This window comes from Peromyscus maniculatus, chromosome 8 (genome assembly GCF_049852395.1).
Source record: "Peromyscus maniculatus bairdii isolate BWxNUB_F1_BW_parent chromosome 8, HU_Pman_BW_mat_3.1, whole genome shotgun sequence".
In the NCBI taxonomy this organism is placed as follows: domain Eukaryota; kingdom Metazoa; phylum Chordata; class Mammalia; order Rodentia; family Cricetidae; genus Peromyscus; species Peromyscus maniculatus.
The window spans coordinates 101700792-101720755 of NC_134859.1; the positions used below are offsets into that span (position 1 = coordinate 101700792).

Here is a 19964-nt window from a genome sequence, read left to right on the forward strand (position 1 = left end):
GACCCACTATTCCAGAACAGTGCCATCATCTGGGACCAAGAATTCATATCATGACCCTGTAGGGTGACATTACATACCAAACTTTTCAGACTTTGACCCTCATATGCCAAAGTAATGATAAACTAAACACAGCCAAGAAAGGAAAGTTCTGAGTAAGATACTATTGGAAGCCTAGCCTCAAGGAAAGATTGGCATTTCTTAGAAGTAACCAGATTCCCAGTGAGTAACAGCCACAGGCTCACCCTTGATCCTAAGGATGAAACAGGAAGCTTCCACAGTCAAGGGCAGTGGGGATGAAAGAACATTCGAAATTCTTGAACTACACTTCCTGTTTCATCGTGGAGATATGGGCTCCCCTCTGCTCTGTCAGCATTTCTGTTGGGGTCATGGGCTCTCATGAGTCATGTGGACTCATTCCACAAATGACAGAAGCCACTTGCTCAGGCCCCAGCTCCCTCAGACCCGATCTGGGATTTCAGCTCAGGGTAGTAGGGTTTACCTGTTGAGAAAATGTGTCCAGGCCAACCAGGGTTAAGAGGCAGAGTCCTCTACCCCAGAGGAGACTCTGCTGCAGCTCTGGTCACCTGATGAGTAGCTGCAGACATGTATGCATTTATTCAGTCATTCACTTGTTCACCCAACTCTGTATGGCTTGCTCTGTGCCGGAAAAGGGGAAGAGAGCTGATGGTACAGGAGGGCTAGCTGGCTGAAAGATCAGCTTCGTGCCCAAGGTCAAGGTGGCCTCCACATGTTTGCCAGAGGGATGGCTGGCTGGCTAGCTGGATGGATGGATGGATGGATGGATGGATGGATTGATGGATAGTTGGTTAGCAATAGAGAAACAGCTAGAAGAACAAGGTACAATAAAGTCAGGGATGGGGCTGCTTGCTGGGCCCCTGGGGCCCAGAGGTTTGTGCCCTAAATGAAAAGGGTGCTGCTGATGGCTGACGTCCACACTGCTGTCCTGTTGAAGCTGCACCCAACTTACAGCCCGGGTATTTGGTTTCCTCACCCCCTGAGGACCAAGACACCCACCCTGGGGAGCCCAGCGCAATCTGTCACCCGCCACACCTGGCACCTCTTCAGCGCTCCTCCAGGTTCACCAAGGGGGTCATTTATTTCCTCCTTGGAAACGTCTAGGTTGTCAGAGTTAACGGTGACTTATGAGACCAGGGGACCCTCAGTTTCTCTCTGGCCATATTTCAACTTGGGAAGTTTCCCCATGGCAGCTTTGCTATTTCTCAGTCCCTGTCAGCCCCTCTGTTCTGCCAAGAGTTACAGGGTGCTAGCGATGAGACCTGAGAAAGGAGGACCCACCCGAGCTTCCTCCCACGAGCCCATCTTTGCCTGGTCACCTGAGAACTCCAGTGGTCAACCTTGTAAGGAGGGTGTCTCTGTGGGACCTTGCCATCTCTAGTGCGCAGACTCCCCCTTCCACTGATGCTTTGGGTTAGAACTGTCTCTCCACCTGGGGCTCCTTTGGGGGATGAACATCAGACAAGGACATGTCATTACCAGGGAGGTCTGGTCCTTTTGCCTTGAGTCTGTCACCTGCTGCCCACCTTTCAGCCCTTTCAGCCCTCACCCCCACCAACTTCTTCTCCACCCACTTAGACCCCTCACTTATTAACGCCAACCTGGGGGTAAAAAAAAGCCAAGTGGCTTCTAACCCTTGTAAGAGGCAGATACATAATGACGGAGCGATGTGGCGTAGCGGTAACAAATTGTCCGTATTATAGCACTTTACATCTTGATATCCATTCTCCTCAACGGGCTTATCTGTAAACCGACTGAATTCACACTGGGATGCTAAGAAAATAGCTGTCATATAATAGATGGGGTCTCCCGGAAAATGAACATTTACAAATGGCTGTAGCATTTACTTAAAATGTCATGCCAATTGCTCGCTGTTGTCTTTATGCAATGAGATTGATTTTACTGCTCCTTGGAGTCCTCGGCCTTGATGGGTAGTTTTTAATGCAGCAGGGAGATGCTTTTTGTGTTTAATCTATAAATACAGCATGCAAAAGCACGGGCTCTTTAAGGTACGGTGAGAGTCCCATCCAAACCTCTTTTTCCCTAGGGTCTTCCTCCCTCCGGCTCCCTGGAGAACTAAGACCTGGGCAGGGCCCGAGCGGATCCTATTCATGTATTCAGATGTATGCAGATGTATGCATTTTGTTTAACAAGTTAATTCATTTGCCAGGCCAGGCAGTTAGGGGTTTCACAGTGTAATACCCACTCTTGCTTCTCCCTTCCGCATCCGATTATGCCCTGGGGTTTTACTTACAGAGTTTGTGGAGTTGGAGGCTAATGGGGTGCTGGGAGGATGGAAGCACGTTTTGAAGCAGACTGCTGCGGGGTCTCCCCAAGATGAGGCCAAGGGCTTTGCCCAGCTTCCAAGAATCCCAAAAGCTGAGGGCAGCCAGTCCACCTGAGAGGCATGTCTTGGGAAATGCACCTCTCTTGACACCCTACGGTGTGGCCATGCTTCCCTCCCCTGGCTGCTGAACAGCCACCTGTGACTGTCCCACCTGTGACTGTCCCACCTGTGACTGTCCCACCTGTGACTGTCCCCTGACTGGCAGCTATAGATGGCTGCATAACACCTCCTACCCCCGACCCCAGTGCTCCATGCCCTCTTCAGAGCCTTGCTTCTCCTCAGAAAGGAGGGCCAAGGGCTTGTGGGGAGAGATAGAGGAACTGCCAGATTGGGCCAGGATAATTTCAGTTGAGTCTCCCTCCCATCTGCCTCAGAGAGGGTTCTCGAATGAATGGATGGCTGGATGGATGACAAGAGAGAAGCAGCTGGAATCACATGGTACAATCAAGTCTGGGAGGGGTGCATGCCAAGTCTGTGGTGCCCTGAGGTTTGTGTCCTAAATGACATCAGTGAAACTGATGTCCGAACGCCCTTCATTTTAGAAGTTGTACTCAACCTTCAGTCCAGGCCCCGATGTCATCTTTTCTATCTCTAGAGCCCTGGCGGCCCTGCTGTGAACAGGACCTCCATCACACTTGGGTAGACTGTAGTGAGATCTAAACCACCTCTTCATGAAGACATATCCCACTCACTCTACTTAGGTCATTTGTGATCCTATTAACTCCAGCAGTCATCCATCTCATAGGAGGACTTGCTCCCACCAGCATGCTGTCTGAACTTGGGAAGTGTTACCCTTATCCTGACTCATTTGTTCAACAAGAATTTATTGAGCACATCCTATGAGCCGGGAGACAGAAGAATTTTTGGGGCATCACAGAAACAAGAGACCTGGCCATTGCTCTCAAGAGCATCTACATTCAGGTGGTGGGTAGAGATATGTCTCTCATAGCTGGACCTACTGGGTTCCTGCTCCTTTCCAGCCATTAAGGGGGCTGCTTTACCTGGCTTTAGAGCAGTGGCTGGGGAGGGTGGAAACTGAGGCCCAAGGGATGAATGGTTTTGGCCAGGTGCACAGTATGTTCTGAGGACTGGCTCAGAGGACCAGGCACCAAGTCACATGCTTCAGTAGAGAGCCTGAGATTTGTTTCTTTTAAAACTTATTAATATTTTAAAAGTTTTATTTTATACTACTTATGTATGTCTCATGTGTTTAAGTGTGTACGACTGTGTGTCCGCATGAGTATACACACATGTGTGTGTTTACAGATACTCACAGGGGCCGAAGGACCTGGATCCCTTACAGCTGGAATTACAGGTGCTTGTGAACCACTGATGTGGGCTCAGGGACCCAAACTCTGCTCCTCATAATTAAGCAGCAAGTATTCTTAACTCCTAGGCCATCTCTCTAGTCCCAAGACCAGTTTCTTTGACAAACCTGTCTTTGGGATTCCCCTGTGGAAAACTTCAAGGTGGGGAAACTGAGGCAATGATTAGCCCAAATGGGCTGGCTCTGGGGATCCAGGGTCCTTTCGTGGAAAATGATCACCTCTTGATGTATTAGAGACAGCTGTGGTTATCGATGCTGGTCTAAAAAGAAATGATTAGACAGAATCTGAATAATGATTTAGATTGATTACCCTCAGATAACCCTCAGTGGAGACATGAAAATAGTACAGAAACCCAATGTGCTCAGAACATCGTTAATTACTTAGATCTGGGGCCTAGAATGTCATTAGTATTCTATAAATTGTAGAAGGAAGGAGAGACCCCTTTTCCCATGGAGTCTCAGGCCTCTTCTCTGTTCTTCAACGCCACAGGCTGAACCCTTATGGTCAAAGTCACAACATCCATTGAAAAATCGGAGCAACAGATACAATCTACGCCCCAGAGGGACAGAATAGCTGACCTAGGCATGTCTGCTCTTCTGCAGGAGGGGAAAGTTGAGGCAGGTCTGACAACAGAGAACTGGTGTCAAAATAGAACCTTGAAGGTAGAACTGTAGACCCTTTACACCAATCAACCAACCGTCTCTTCTAAGGAAAGCAGCCAGGGCACTTCCGTGAAAAGTCTGCTCCCACCCCCTGTGCCAGGAGATTCTGTTACCCTAGCAACTACTGACAGACAGGAAGACTGCACTCTGGCCAGAGGCATGTGGGTAAGCCAGAGATGCAAAGCAGGTAATGAGGACTCCATGTGGATGCTGAACATATCAGTTATCCTTACTTGGTAACGAGTCAGCCCCAAACTCAGTAGATTAGAACAAGACTCCCTATAGGTCATCTCACAGTGTCTGTGGGTCAGGAATTCTGATTGGCTATGGTGGAAATGCATCTCTGTTCTCTGATGTTCAGGGCTTTGGCTGGGAAGACTAGACAGCTGTGGGTAACTCAACAGTTCAAGACTAGAATCATGCAGGGCATTTGATGATGGCCGCCTGCTGTCAACAGACACCCCAGTAGGGCCTCAGCTGGAATGCCTTTGGGAGTGCGTTGCTTTGAAACTCCAAACAGCATGGTCGCTGTGCTCCAAGAGCAAATACCTCCAGAGAGAGAGAGGCTGGATGAAGTACAAGGTGTTTTTATAATCTTGACCTAGAAGTCACTTCATGTACTCTGTTGGTCAAGGTAGTTAGGAGTCCTCCCTGGATCAAGGGATTGGGGAGTGTAATGGTTACACGATAAAAAAAAGAAGAAGAAGAAGAAAGAAAGAAAAGAAAAAGAAGAAAAGAACCCCTGGAGATATGAGGGTCATCTTTGGAGAATGCAATCTGCCTAGACAGCATGTAAGCAATCTGTTTAACTTTATTTAGTTTAAAAAAAAAAAAATGACACACAGCGGAGGACACAGCTCAGTCGGTAGGCTGCTTTTTGCCTAGCAAGGAGGATCTCTAGCTCTATCTCCAACCAGGCATGGCGGAGCACACCTGTCCCCCAGCACCAGGGGGGCAGAGGTAGGATGATCAGAATGTTCAAGGTCATCCTCAGCCACACCGTGAGTCTGAGGCCATCCTGGGCTACATGAGATTCTATCTCAAAACAAAAAAAAAAAAAAAACAAAAAAAAAAAAACAGAATCACACACACACACACACACACACACACACACACACACACACACACACACAATTATGTACTTGCTATGAGCCAGGCACTGTGTCTGGGCCTTTCCCATGTACTCTCCTAGAGTGTAAAGGAAAAGCCCACAGCCCTGAAGGGGTGTTCCAGTGAGAAGCAAACATAAACTGGTACAGGCTTCAGGGAGCCCCTAACCACCTACCGGTCTGTGCAAACACATCTAGGAATTCTCACCCTGACCCACAGCAGGGCCGGGTGGGGGCCTCCTGGCATTGCCATGACAACGTGGAGTCTCTATGGAGCCCCTGAATCCACAGCCTCTGGAGAACAGGGACACAGGCTCTTGGCGGCCCTTCCAGCCGAGCACAACCCAAACACTGTGATCGCAGTTCCTTCCCACATCCCAGCAGGACCAGGTCTCCCTCATCCCTCTGCCACCACACACAAGACCTGTCCTGGCTCACACCATCCCTGCCAGACTGGCTTCTCCTCTACCTCCGAAAGATTCTCAGTTTGCCATTTCCACAGTCATTTCCAGTATTCTCTATGGACTCTGGAAGGGTCTCCAAGGCCACCTGATACTTGGATGTCTCTAGTCACAGGCAGCCCCCTCCCCCCCATGCCATGCCATTTGCAGACAGCTGGGCCCTATAGGAAGCTCTGAAATTTCATTGCAAACAAAATAGAACTCATCTCTAGGTCCCACTGTGACACAAGTGTCTCCATCACCACACCAGAATAATTGTGCATTAAAGGGATGTCCCGGGGCAGGACCTGTATTTATGCTGCTTTATAAACAGAAAGCCTTTTAAGAAGTTAATTGTGATGGTGGATGGTGGTGGAGACTTCCCAGGGAGATGAAAAGTGCTATAATGAAATGACTGGGGGCCATGAGTACCTGGCAAGGGCAGGGGGCCATGCAGAAGAGGGCTGGGGTCCATCAGACTCTGAGTTGGGGCATTGAGGGAGGGAGGGAGGTCACAGCCCAGGAGAAGCTAGTTTAGGACGTGGTGACTTCAGACAGGAAAAGGAGGTCACGGGGAAGCGGATAATTTGTTGCAGTGCAGATTTGATGAGGGGAAAGGCTAGAATGAAGGGCAAGGGAAAGCAAATATCAGGCCATTAGCATTCACGGAGGCGGAGGATGAGGCCACCGAGCCGCGGGGTGCTGGATGAGGAGGGTGGCTGCGGGGCAGCTGCTTCAAGCTGACACTAAACTAGAGAGCTCTGGGCTCAGAGCAGAAAGAGACTTGCTTGCCAAGGACTCTTGAGAATGTACAGATAGGACCAAGGCTACAACATTCATTCATTCATTCATTCATTCATTCGTTCATTCAAGAAAGCAAGCAAAAAGCAAGAACTAGAGGTCCCCTGTGGACAAAGGTATGAATTCCCCCCGCCCCCACCAAGAACTCAGGAGGAAGAGAACCCACAGGCCTCCCTAGGGTAAGCTGAGGAGGCAAGCTCAAAGACAGCCAAAAGACACCCTTAGCAGAACAGAGTTAAAGGAACCTCAAGGAGGCCACAGAAGGAAGATTGGATTAGAGGAGAAAAGGAAGTTCCTATAAGGAGCAGGGCCCTTCCAGCTCAGCTCCCCTGGGGATCAGATAAACCAGACCCTTCCTTAGCATCTTCTCTGGCTCCCTAGGGATTTCTGTGTCTCACACAAACACCTCATTCTGTGTTCCAGGTCCTCTGTGCATGTCTGTCTCCATCTGATGGTCCCCTTGCTGGGCTGCTATTCTCTCTGTTGTCTGGGCCTGTCCGGACCTATCCCAAGGAGGTTATACCAAGAGAACCCTCCTTCACCACTGGTGCTTTATCCAAAGCGAGTGGGGCAGAGTGTGTGGCCTCTGCTCCCCTTGTCTTAGAATTCTATGTCTTGGTAACTCTCAACTGGTGAGAGGCTGCCCTTGCATCTGGAGATATGGCTATGCCATGCCAGCTTTTATGGGCAATCAGTCTGAGAGTTTTGAGAGGGTAGGAGTGTGGCTAGACAGTTAGAGCCCTTGCCTAGCATGAACAAGGTCCTGGGTTCAATCCCCAGGCCCACCCAAACAAAATGAAAGTCTTGGGTTGGGAACATAGCTCAGCTGGCAGAGTGCTTGCCTAGCACATGAAGCCCTGGGTTCGATTCCCGTTGTGGTGGCGAATGCCTGTAATTCTAGCACTTAAGAAGTGGAGGCAGGAGGATGAGGAGTTCAAGTTTGTTACTCTCATCTACATGTTGAGTTTGAGGCCAGTCTTAAAAAACATGAGACTCTAGTCTCAACAAAAAAAGTTTTGGACTCTTCTCTCTCTGATCTGTTGAAAAGGTGAATGTTTCTGAGCCTTGGGTCCACCAAAACAAACTCACCAAAGAGATCCGTCTGCCTAATTCCAACACAAAGGCTCTGGGTGCTGTCCCTGCCTCGTGTACATTGGTGTCTTCATGGCGGCTGGCTCTGCCCCTCAGCTTCACGCAAGCACTGCAGGTTAGACCGCTGTGGAACAATCTTTGTACACTGTAAATATGTATTATTTTCATTGGCTAATGAAAGAACTGACTGGCCTATAGCTGGGCAGGAAGAGATTGGGCAGGAAAGCCAGACTAAGAGGACACGGGGAAGAAGGGGGACAGAGTCTGAGGAGTCTCGAGCAAGATGCAGATGAAGCAGGAGATGAAAAAGCCCTGTTGAAATAAGATGATAACCTCCATGTGGCAGATGGTAGATAAGAAATATGGATTAATTTAAGCTGTAAGAGCTAGTTAGTAACAAGCATAAGTTATTGGCCAAGCCTTTAAAATTAGTAAGAACTCTCTGTGTGGTTATTTGGGAACTGGCCAACAGGACAAAAAACTCCATCTACTTTAGACTCCAGCAGAGACCTGAGGACAGCTGGGTGCAGTCCTGAGGCCACAGTGCAGAAAGAAATTCCTTTTTTTTCCCCACCTCAGGCTGAAAGCATGCCTCTGTGGTGCTGATCAATGGGAGAAAATTGCACTTTCAGTTTTAAATCATTCTTGGTCAGGAGGACATCTGTACCCCCTGCACCTTTTACAGCTGCTGTTTATGGCTCTGCCCAGTGGAAGATACACCACCAGCTCCTCCCTACCCAGGCCAGAGCTGCCCTTTTGACCCAGATGAAGGCCAAAGAAGATATGTCTGACTCATCGCTCTCAAGCCCCTTCCCTCTTCTCCTGGGTAGCCATGGGGGACTGTGCAGTGGTATAGGAAGCGTATGGGAAGAGGTGTGTACTCCTAAGAGCCCACTGTTGGAGCAAAGGGCCTGCTTGCCCCAGAGAGTGAGAAGCTGGCTTTGTGCACTTGCTAGGGCCCCATAAGTGGGCCTGGGACTGGGGTTTGATTTCCCAAGCCCTCCACTACGGCTGTTTGAAAAACTGCCCTAGTTTTTTTTTTTTTCAAGAAAGAAAACAACCTAGATATACCTCCAGTCCACACAGCCCTCAGTTCCTGTCTGCTGTTCCTGAGGCTGGCCCAGCCTTGCTCAAGCCACACCATCCCAGCGAGGACCAATGCTACACTTTAGTCACCACTCGGTGGGTGCACTTATCCACAGCACAGCTCACAGTGGCGCGGGCAGTCAGCAACACAGGCCAGCATGCCATGCTATTACAAGTTCCCTGAGCACTTGGTGCATCAGACAGGAGCTAATTTCCCCCTCGGGAGCACTCCTGGGGGCTCTGGGCATTGGGCAGACTCGATTCTTTTCCCACAATGCCTCTGCCCTGGTGAAGGAGCTTCCTGGAGGTAAAGAGGGATGATGAGGCTGATTCCAAAGATACTCCTGAGTCCCATAACCAAATCCGAAGAACCCTGGCCTTGGACTTGACTCACAGGTACCCCAAGTACGTGGAGCGTCTCCAAAGGCAATTATCAGTCAAGACGCCCAACACCTAGAATCTCCCACCAGCCTACTGGCCCTGGCCAGCCTGGCAGGGACTAGAGTCACCCCCTTCACACATGTACTCAGTGGCCACTGAAACTCTTTCTTTCCCACATGGTCCCTCCCAGGCTGCATTCTTGCTCCAGATGGCTTCTACTGGCTGCTGTAGCCTGCCATGGGGCAGGAAGTGAGTTGGGTATGTTGAGGATTGGTGGCGCACAGATCTCCAGGGACTCCAGACTTCTTTTCTATCTCTTCCTCACCCCGCTCCATTGACTGCTGTGCACTTCAGCTCCCAGAAGGCCTAGCTCAGAGGAAGAGGGTGAATAAGAAAGTGGCCTAGTCACACAATGAGACCACCAGGGTCACAGTAACATGCAAACTCAAAATGGGACCAGGGAGGGTGCAAGTAACACATTCCAGAACTGGTTTCTGGCTTTGACTCTTGCAATGGTTAATATTGATTGTCAACCTGGCAGAGTCTAAAGTCACCCAGGACAGTCCTCAGGACATGTCTGTGAGAGATGGTCTAGAGTGCTTTAATTGAGGTGGAAAGACCCACGCTCAATGTGAGTGGTGCCATTCCATGAGCTGAAGTCCTGGACTGTATAAAAATGAGAGCATTAGCTGAATACAAGCATTCATCTCTCTGCCTCCTGACTGCGGAGTGACGGGCTGCCTCCTGCCCCTGCAGCCGTGCCTCCCCGCCATGATGGCCTGCACCCTGAAACCGTGAACCAGAACAAACCTTGCCTTCGGCAAATTGCTACTGTCAAGCATTTTGTTACAGCATCAACAAAAATGCAAATTTGTTATGCAGCAAAATCAGACATCTAATTTGTTGTGGCAGACATCGCTGATAGCCAGAAAGCTAGAATTGGGAGGACAGCAGAGGTCACAGAGTCTTCAGGGGTCTCCTCAATCTCCTTTGTTCCCAAGGCATCCACGAACCACTCACCCCCCATACTGCCTGATCTCCATGCAGGACTTAGGAACAGGGCCAACCCCTGGCACCCTGTGGCCTGCCAGATCCCTGTGAATAGACAGAAGGGTCACTCTGGGCTTCAGGGAGAAGGTCAATCCACGACCTGGTACAATAGATAGGAACAGATTTGGCTCAAGAGACCCAGAAGATGGTATCTCCCAGCAGCCTCATGCTTTTTGTCTGGAACTTATTGGAAAACCTTGCTCAAGGGATCTGCTGCCTCCCAAGCTCCCACACTAGCTCCTGTCCAATTGACAGGAAGGCCCTTTAAAGTATTATTTCTCTCCACCATGAGCATTGTGTGTTCCTGACAGGATAAGCCCACCACAAATTAATACCTGGGGCAGATCCTAAAACACAATTCTTCCCAGCTGCAATAATTCCAGCCAACCCGTCTTTCTGCCCTGACAAAGCCAGTAAACCTTGCGCCGTTGGAATTCACAACATTGTTTTCTGTCCTCCTGTACCCAAAATGATCGAGACAATAAAATTTAGCTCCTTTTATGATTAGCCATGTGCATATGGGTATGCATGCTGCTGTGAGCATCACTAGCAAACAGCCAAGAGTCCCCCACCAGCTAGTCTGCCGGTATATTCTGCCAAAATCAGTGGCAGAGAGATGGCATACAGGAGGGATGAAGATGATTGGTTGCCCCATCTCTGAGTAGCCCCAAGTGGTGGCCAAAGGTGAGGGAGACTGCTCAACCATGTGACTGTGACCAGTGACAGGGGCCCTCCAGGTCCCCAGAGATGAACGTTTGACATGGGGCAAGACTTATCCATGTCCAGTGCTGCTTCTAGGACAGTGTGGCCCAAACATACCTGACCCCAGGCAGCTCGGCCCTCATGGAGTTGGCTACACAGTGACTGCAGCCATCATTCATTTTCCAGGGCTGGGGTCACAAATAACTGCAAATCAGACAGCTTGGAATGACAGAAAGTGATCATCTCACGGGTCACAGGTATGGATGCCAGAAGTCAGAAACCAAACGGTCAGCAGAGGTGCGCTCTCTGGAAAGCTGGGGTGGATGGTGTCCCAGGCCTTTTGGTGGCTGCTAGGAATTCCTTGGCCTGTGGATGCATGGTCACTCCTCTCTGTCTCTGAGGTCCCCCGCCCTTCTCTCTGTGTGTCCTGCCTGTTTCCTAGGGCACCAGACGTTGCATTCAGGGTTCACCCTGGGCCAGTTGCAGAGATCTCATTTCCAAGCCAAGGTCATGTCCCGAGGTTTCGGGCGATGAAGACCTTGAGCCCCTCCACAGCAACACTGGGGTGGCAGTGGCTGATTTGCTCTAACGGGGCCCACTCCCAGGAAACCGTCAGGGTCCCTCTTGCAAAGGTTAATCTTCACGTCATCTTGAGTGGGTTTAGAACCACCATGGAAACACACCTCTGGGTGTGTCCTGAAGACATTTCCAGTGAGGTTTTCCTGAGCAGGGAAGATCCACCTGGAATGTGGGCGGCACCATCTCATGGGCCCGAGTCCTGACTGAATGAAAAGGAAATCAAACTCAGCACCAGCGTTCATCTCTTTCTGCTTCCTGACCGTGGATGTGATGTGACCGGCAGCCTCCCGTTCCTGCTGCCAATTCCCCCACCCCCCCACACACACCATGATGAACAATCCCCCCAAACTGTGAACAAAAATTAACGCCCCCCTCAGGTGGCTTTTGTGAGGCCTTTGTCCCAGCAGTGAGGCCAGTGACTGGTATGCTGGGGATGGGCTCCCTCCAGGGGACACACCTGGTTCTGTCCCATCTCAAGAACTGCTCAGAAGCAGGGATATCACCTTGTCAAAATGTTCCCTATAGACCTGGGTTCTCACAGGGCTGAAGAGATGATTCAGTTGACCTGGGTCCAATTCCTATGCCCATATGGTGGCTCACAACCATCAGTAACTCCAATTGCAGGGGATTGGATGCCCTCTTCTGGCCTCCTCGGGAACCCAGAACACATGTCATGCACATATATGCATGATGGCAAAGCAATCACAAACATAAAATAAATTCAAAATTAAAATAACTTAAAAAAAACTTGGGGTCTACCAGGGGGAGCTGGGAAACATAACTCATTAGGAAAACCTTCTAAGACCCCTCACATCCTCTACACCTGCTTTTAAAGAGCCAGCCCCTGTGCTCACTGTCCCCCAGAAATGTAAGGCCCTCTAGTCAATTCTAGAAGCATGGCTCCACTCTGGCAGTTCCTCCAGGGCCTCTTTGCCCACCTCAGAGAGTGGCTGCCACAGCCCAGTAGCAGTCCATTCTCAAATTGTAGTCTAAATTATAGATTAGCTTTTTAAGCAGCAATTTAAGCTGGCAGGGAGACAGATTTTTATCCGCAGTGAATGCCCACCTCAGGCTGCTGAGTTCAGTGAGGGTTTGTGTGATGGGCAATAGCTCTCACCTCCCTTGGTCTAAGGGACATGGCTCTGGTCTCTCTCTCAATCTGTGTGGAGGACACCATGATGTACATGCCATGCCTGAGGCCTCAGTGTTCACAAGCAATGGGGGTCCTCACCTCCTTGGGTCTGGAGCTAGTGCCCATGTCTTTTCAGCCTTCGCAAACTGGTAGACAGGAGAGGGCTCTGTGATGGTGTCTGTGCAGACCGAGGTGATACAGTCGCTCTTCTGGGGACACAAGGACAATCACCTTTTCGATGTCATTCTGTATGTATGTGAGCATGCATGCACACAGGTGTTCAGGCACACAGAGAGACACTGGGGGACATCTGGTGTCTGATCTACTACTCTCTGCCTCACTCCTTGAGACAAGGGCTCTCACTGAAGCTGGAGTTGGGCTAGCCAGCAAGCCCTGGTGATCCTGTCTCTGCCTCTCACAGTACTGGGGCTACAGTGATGCACTCAGCTTTTTGCTTTCTCGTGTAAGTGCTGGGATTCGAACTCAAGTCCTTACACTCACATGACAGGTGTTTTCATTTGCTGAGTCACCTCCCTGGCCCTTCTTCTGTTTTCTGTTTGTTCACTTTGTATTAGTTTTTGGTTATTGCCAGTTCAGAAATTTTTGAGATGGAGTCTGGCCTCCTTATTGATATGTAGCCAAGACTGACCTCGAACCCCTGATCCTCCTGCCTCCACCTCCCGAGTGCTGGGAAAAGGGCATGCACTATCATAGTTTGTACCCATCCTCATGTTAATACTGGAAAGAGATGTCACCTTCTCTGTGAATAAGTGGTCCTGACATTTTGTGGGAACAGACTTGTCTTAAAGGAGCAGACCATTCCCCGGGGCTGGCCTCTCAGAGACAAGGACAAGCTGTTTTGTAGATCTCCCGCCCCAAATCAACACATCTGGACTTCCTTGGACGGTCCCCAGTCCCGCCCCCAGTGGAATGACTGCTCAGCCCCTGACTGTCACAACCTGGGCCTTCCCCTGCCCTTCCAGCTCTGAAGCCTATGTCATCCCGGACAAGCATTGCCAGAAGCTGCGGTGGCGCTCAGGGTCCTGATGCCCTGTAGGTGGGCACGAAAGCTCAAAGCCCTGGCTCTGCCCCTGGCCGTGGCCCTTGGGAAATCACAAAGGGCCCTGCTCTGCAGAGGAAGGCTGCCCGAGGCAGTCTGCCACGTGCAAAGCCCTCTTAGGCTCTGCTGTCCTACATCTGTTGTTGAAAGCCAAGATCAATTTGCTTCTGAAAATTAGGTGGATCAATATGAATAGTGCTGTCTGCTGAGGAGCGAGCGCAGCTGTGCCGATGCGCTCCGCCCCTCCCCTCTCGCTCTCCCCCCACCCCCCACATCCTACATTCCTTTTCCTTGGGCTCTCAATCCCTTCACCCCGGGCCACTGGTCCAGAAGTGGTCCAGAAGGGGAATTGGGCTTGTCATCCCATCACTGGGGAGGCTGAGGCAGGAGGATTGAGAGTTTTAGGGCAGTTTGGGCTATATAGTGAGAGTCTAACAAAGAAATTGATAAAGAGAGAGGGGTACTGGGTTGTTCTCTAGGGTACCCAGCCATTCTACTGAGTGAGAGATACTGGATTATTCTCTAAGTACCCAGCTTCTAAGGATATTCAGCCTTCTTCCTCCAGCTCCTTCCCAGGCTCACACTGATTTTTTTAACCTACTTCTCCCTCCCTCCCTCCTTCCTCTTTCCCTTCTTCCTCCCTCTCTCCTTCCCTCCCTTCCTCTTCTCCTCTCTCTCTTTCTCCTCCCTCCCTCCCTCTCTCCCTCCCTCCCTCTCTCCCTCCCTCCTTATTCCTCCCTCCCCCTTCCCTCCCTTCCTCTTCTCCTCTCTCTCTTTCTCCTCCCTCCCTCCCTCTCTCCCTCCCTCCTTCTTCCTCCCTCTCCCTTCCCTCCCTTCCTCTTCTCTCTCTCTTCCTCCTCCCTCTCCTTCCTCTCCCCCTCTCTGTTTATCAATTTCTTTGTCAAAACTCACACCATATAACCCAAGCTGACCTAGAACTCTCAATTCTCCTGCCTCAGCCTCCCAAGTACTGGGATGACAGACATGAGCCACCACATTAGGCTTGCTTTAGGCCATCTGTGACAGCTGCATCTGCTTCAGAGACCCAGGCCTAACTCCAAGCCTGTGGCCAGCCCTGGGGTGGGTACGTGAGCGGCAAAAGAATGTTAACCTGGTCAGTCAGCAGCAGACCACAGCTCTAGGTGGATAGACACACACAACACTGAAGTCTATCAGCCAAGCGTAAGTCACTCCTCTGTCCTCAGCAAGGTGCACGACCTTGGATGAGGGTGATTAACCCAAGCATCACTGATGTCCTCATCTGCTCACTGGGGACAATGCGCTCTGCTTGGGTTAGTGCATGATGCAGAGTAAGCACCCAATTAATATGAATCTCAGCCCACACACGCTTGGGCACTTACTAGAGGCCACTTCATCTGTATTAACTCATTTAATCCTTGGAACAGTCCCGTGGTTCCACAAATGGCTTTGTTTTGATCAATGAGAAAAGAGAGAAGTCCAGAGAGGCCAGTCTCAGGCCTAAGTTTGCCAGGAAGTGTCCAGGCAGGGGCCAGTGAGAGGGCTCAGTGGGTTAAGGTGCTTGCTGCCAAGCCTGATTGATGCCTTGAGTTTGATCCCTAGGACTCACACGGTCGATGATGAGAGAACCAGCTCTTGCAAGTTGTCCTCTGACCTCCACATGCACTCCGAGGCACATACTCACCCACTCCACCCTTGACATATTCAATCAATCAATCATCAATCATGGTTTTAAAATATTAGGACCTTGGAAGACCTTTAAAACAAAATGTACATGTCCAGGCAGGATTTGAACCCAGAAACCCCAGGTCGCACACCCACAGACTCCACAGCACCACCATTTCTGTCAGGCTGGGACAAGCTGCGTGTCCTGAGAGCTCTGGGCCAGCCAGTCCTTCCCCTTAATCACCCTCCCCTTTCTCTTTGCCTGCCTTCAAGGTGACAAGCAAAGCCTTGGGCTCTCCCCCGAGGCTAGTGCTGGCAGAGGCACCAGACACCAAGAGTGATGGAGCCGCCTTAGGTCTGTCATTGTGCTGGGCTCAGCGGCTTTGCTTGGAAATGATGATGGAGGAAGATTTAGAAGCCCGGAGAATGGACTATTATTCCTAAGCATGCTAATAAAGGTGAAAGTGTTTTATTTTCAGATATGAGTGTGGCTCCGACGACAAAATGCCTCCCTGCCTCCTCCCTGTGAACTCCTGGCCTCCTGGATTCCAGTATTATCTGGGACCTCCACAGCCTGCGTTCCTGGGAGCCTTTCCCAGAAGCTGCCACAGGCTGTGGAGGACAGAGTGCCGACAGACACACAGCCCCTGTCCCATCAGGGATCATTCGGCAAACATCTGTGGCAGCAGGTACACACTGTCCCAGCACCAGGGATGCTGTTAGTCATAAAGAAGAGCTTTTGTTTGCCCTCGCCTTCAGAGAGTGGGAGAGACACACTACAGAAATAGCCCAGTAAATATGGAATACCATCCAAGTTAATGATCCGTGCTTCAGAGAGCAATAAAGCAGAGCAGAGGATGAAGATGCGGGAGGGGAGGGATGTGCATCCGTCAGCAACAGGCAGGCAGCATCCCCACTTGCAACTGGTGCTACAGGGACATTGAGTTAAAGGGACACAGAAACAGGCTGGGTCAAGAGGGCCCATTTGGGGGATGGTCGGACACCCTGGCCTCCACAGCTGCTCCTGCTCCCCAGATAAGAGGGCCAGGGGAGTGAGCAGTTGTGAAAACCAAGAGAGAGCTATAGCAAAGAGGACCATCCCACAGCTCACCTGCTGCTCATAATAATTAAGACCAACCCTTGTTGTAGCTCCGTTAGTAGAGTGCCTTACATAGTATGCACAGAACCCTGGGGTTGGTGCCCAGTGCCATATAAAATAGTCATTGTGCACATGCCTGCAATCCCAGTGCGTGAGATGTGGAGGGAGGAGGACCAGAAACTTCAAGATCAACTCTGGCTACATGGTGAGTTCAAGGCCAGGCTAGGCTACTGAGATACTGTCATGAATAGAAGGGAAGGAAGTGAGAGAAAGAAGTGGGAGGGAAGGAAGAAGAGAACAGATAAAGAAAGGAGAGCACCAACCTGATGGTCTTTCCATCCTCTTGCCCCTTACCAGTCTTCACCAATCTTTTTCTGGAGGCAAAGACCCGATATCAGCAGTCATTCAGGTAGCCTCTGAATTCCAGCAGGGTGGGACGTAGAGGGGTAGCCTGGAAGGCTGGAGGGCAGCTCAGGTGACTGCTATTCCAGATAGAGTAATCAGGGAGGACCTGCTGATGGAGGTGACCCTTGGGCAGAGGTCCAAGATGTCTCTCCCCACACCAACCACTGAAACTTTGTCCCCTCTACCTGCTTGACCCCACCACCATCTGCTGAGCCTCTCTGAGAGAAGAAAGAACTAGAATGAAGTTCATCCAAGGCCCAGCTATGACCGGAATGGGGCAGACATGGGATCTGGCTTTGTAGGCACCTTGGCTGCCAAACCCTGAATGGTCTAGGTTAGCAGAAGTCATTCTGAAGTGTAGAGGTCACCGCCACTACCCCTAAGCTATGAGCCACTGAGAGAAATGAGCAGGACTCCAGAGTCTGGAACCTTCCCCCACTCACTTGGCACCGTCCTGGAGAGAGAAGGTCCCCTGTTCAGGTATTGTAGTGGCCCCCCAAAGAAGTGCTGCACCCATGTCTCTCTGGAAAGCTCACTGGCCATGCAGGTGGGAATGTCTCCTATATTGTGCTCTACTTTGCCTCCTTTCCATGTGAACACAGGTCTTTGCCATGCCCCCCATCTCCCAAAGCCATGTGATCTCCCCACCACCACCACCATGTGAAAAGCTACCACTCCAAACTCCATTTGGGTTAATGAGAGAAATAATTTCATTTAGCCTTAGAGGTTGGCTCATAGATTTGGATACACACACACACACACACACACACACACACACACACACACACACACACACTTCCAACCCATGCAGAGCCAAATCAAGTCTCTCCAGATTCCCAGGGTAAGAGGGTCCTAGAGCTTTCTACCCATCACTGTCCACCACGGAGCAGACACCTACAGCCGCTCTTCCAACCTGCCTGGTACACAATCACTCCTTGGTGATGCTGGTCAGCTTTCCTTGTTCTTGCCATGGTCTCTTAACCCCTCATCCACCCTTGCTTTTCCTCCCCCAGAGGATCTCCAGGTACCCAGTCTCCAGGAGATCCTTTCCAAGATGCATCCCCACAGGGTGACTGGGTTTGTGTGGGACAACTGACTTTTGGCTTGTCACCCTTGCCCCAAGTCAGAAATCTAAAGGCATGCAGTCAGCTGGCTTGCTATGTCTAAGAGTGTGGATTCCCAGCTCCCTACAGTGACCCACAAGCTACATGCCACATGTCTGTCAGCTCCACCACACATCCCTCTCCCTCTGCCTCGCTGGTTCCAACATCATTCATTCCGCTCCTATGCAAACACACCATACCCATTCCTCTATGCTTTGCAACCATCTCCGTGGCCCTAGACTAATTTCCCTCAAGCTCTCTCCTCTCATGCTGGCTTATTCTCATTCCTCATGTCTCAGCACAAACGTCCCCTCTTTCAGGGTTATTTTCCTTAACTACACAGTCTCCCTATTCACTCGGTTTGGATTCAAGAGATGGTCCTGACTCTTTTGGCTGCAGTTACTTTGTGGGTTGATTCTCGGTGATGGCACTGGTAGTGGTGGTAGTGATGGTGATGATGGTGATGGTGGTAGTGGGGATGGTAATGCTGCTGATGGTGGTGGTGGTGGTGGGTGGTGGTGGTGGTGGTGGTGGGTGGTGGTGGTGGTGGTGGTGGTGGTGGTGGTGGTGGTGGTGGGTGGTGGTGGTGGGTGGTGGTGGTGGTGGTGGTGGTGGTGGTGGTGGTGGTGGTGGTGGTGGTGGTGATGGTGATGCTGATGATAATGGTGGTGGTGGTGGTGGTGGTGGTGGTGGTTATGTACAGATCTATGTTCCCTACTGGTATGCACATACCAGGATGAATCTAGGCTGTACATGTGCTGTTGTGTGACTAAAAAGACATGGAGAAATGTCTATTCACCCCAAACAAAGCACTGACAGACCAAAGGAAATCCAGCTGTGAATTACCGGATTTACTGTGATCACCCATGGAACATGGGTATTTGAGCAGCTACATCACCAGAAGGTCCCACCGAGAAGTCCCACCCCAGTCAGTTCTTTCTCTCTTACAGAGTAGTAACTGTGGCCTCGTAGCAGCATGAGGAAGGCCTCCAGCATGAGGGTGCAGGAGGGTAGCTGACCTCGTGAGTCCCGGGAGCCTCCCTCCTTCTTCTACAAGGGGATGTTAATAGACCTGATCCAGTGTGCAGGTCACCACGGCTGCTCTGCTTCAAGACAGCAATAGTCATGTCAAGCCAGGAGAAAATCGCTACCACAGCAGTAATGGATTAACTTCACTCAAAGAGCAGTTTGTCATGTGCCCGTGGCTGCTGGGAGGCCACCTCAGAGCCCTTGGAATGCCCTGCCTGATAACAGTGTCTTTCTTTACCTGGAGTCTTGGACACACCTGACATGCTATGCTAACAATGTGATTTATAGAGGGCAATGGGCTCAGTGGTATCAACTTGACCCCTGGAGAAGCTGGAGACTGAGGTCAGCCACACAGGCAATCAACCATCTCCATGTGGCTGAGCCCAGTAAGATCTCTGGGCTTCAACACTAGGTGAGTTTCTAAATTAGCGGTGTTACATGCTTGTGGGCACATGTCACTGCTCTCTGTAACTCCACTGGGGATCACAAAGGACCCATGTGTGTCCTGCCAGGACCCCACCTTTGTGGGTCTCTTCTTCTCCTAGTTCCTATGATACAAGCCATCACCGTTAGAGCAATGGCTTTGCTGAACTGTGAGTCCTTACTGACTCGGAGGGTGGTCTGGGGAAGCCCCTCTAAACTTGCCGGTTGGTATCAGAAGAAAAGCAGCACTGGTCTTTTGAGCACAGTCCCCTTCCAGGATCACACATAGAGCACGTTTGCTGGGACACTGGCCTCTGGAACGCAGCCAGCACGCAACCCGCAGCATCCACCTGCCAGAGGCTAGCCCCACTCCCAAGAGAATGCTGCACCCTTTGGGCCTCTTGATTTGTGTTGACTGCCTTCTTTGAGTATCCTGTCCTTGCCAACTACCTTCCC

The 19964-nt window shown here is 50.7% G+C and overlaps 1 long non-coding RNA gene across 1 annotated transcript; it reads right to left on the minus strand.

The window, feature by feature from the left end:
- Positions 1–780: 780 nt before the first annotated feature.
- Positions 781–2494, minus strand: LOC121831678 (uncharacterized). The gene is made up of 3 exons (XR_006075191.2): positions 2291–2494; positions 1356–1477; positions 781–845 (listed from the first exon to the last, which is right to left on the minus strand). It is a non-coding gene; the product is annotated as an uncharacterized LOC121831678 (long non-coding RNA).
- Between the last annotated feature and the right edge of the window lie 17470 nt (positions 2495–19964).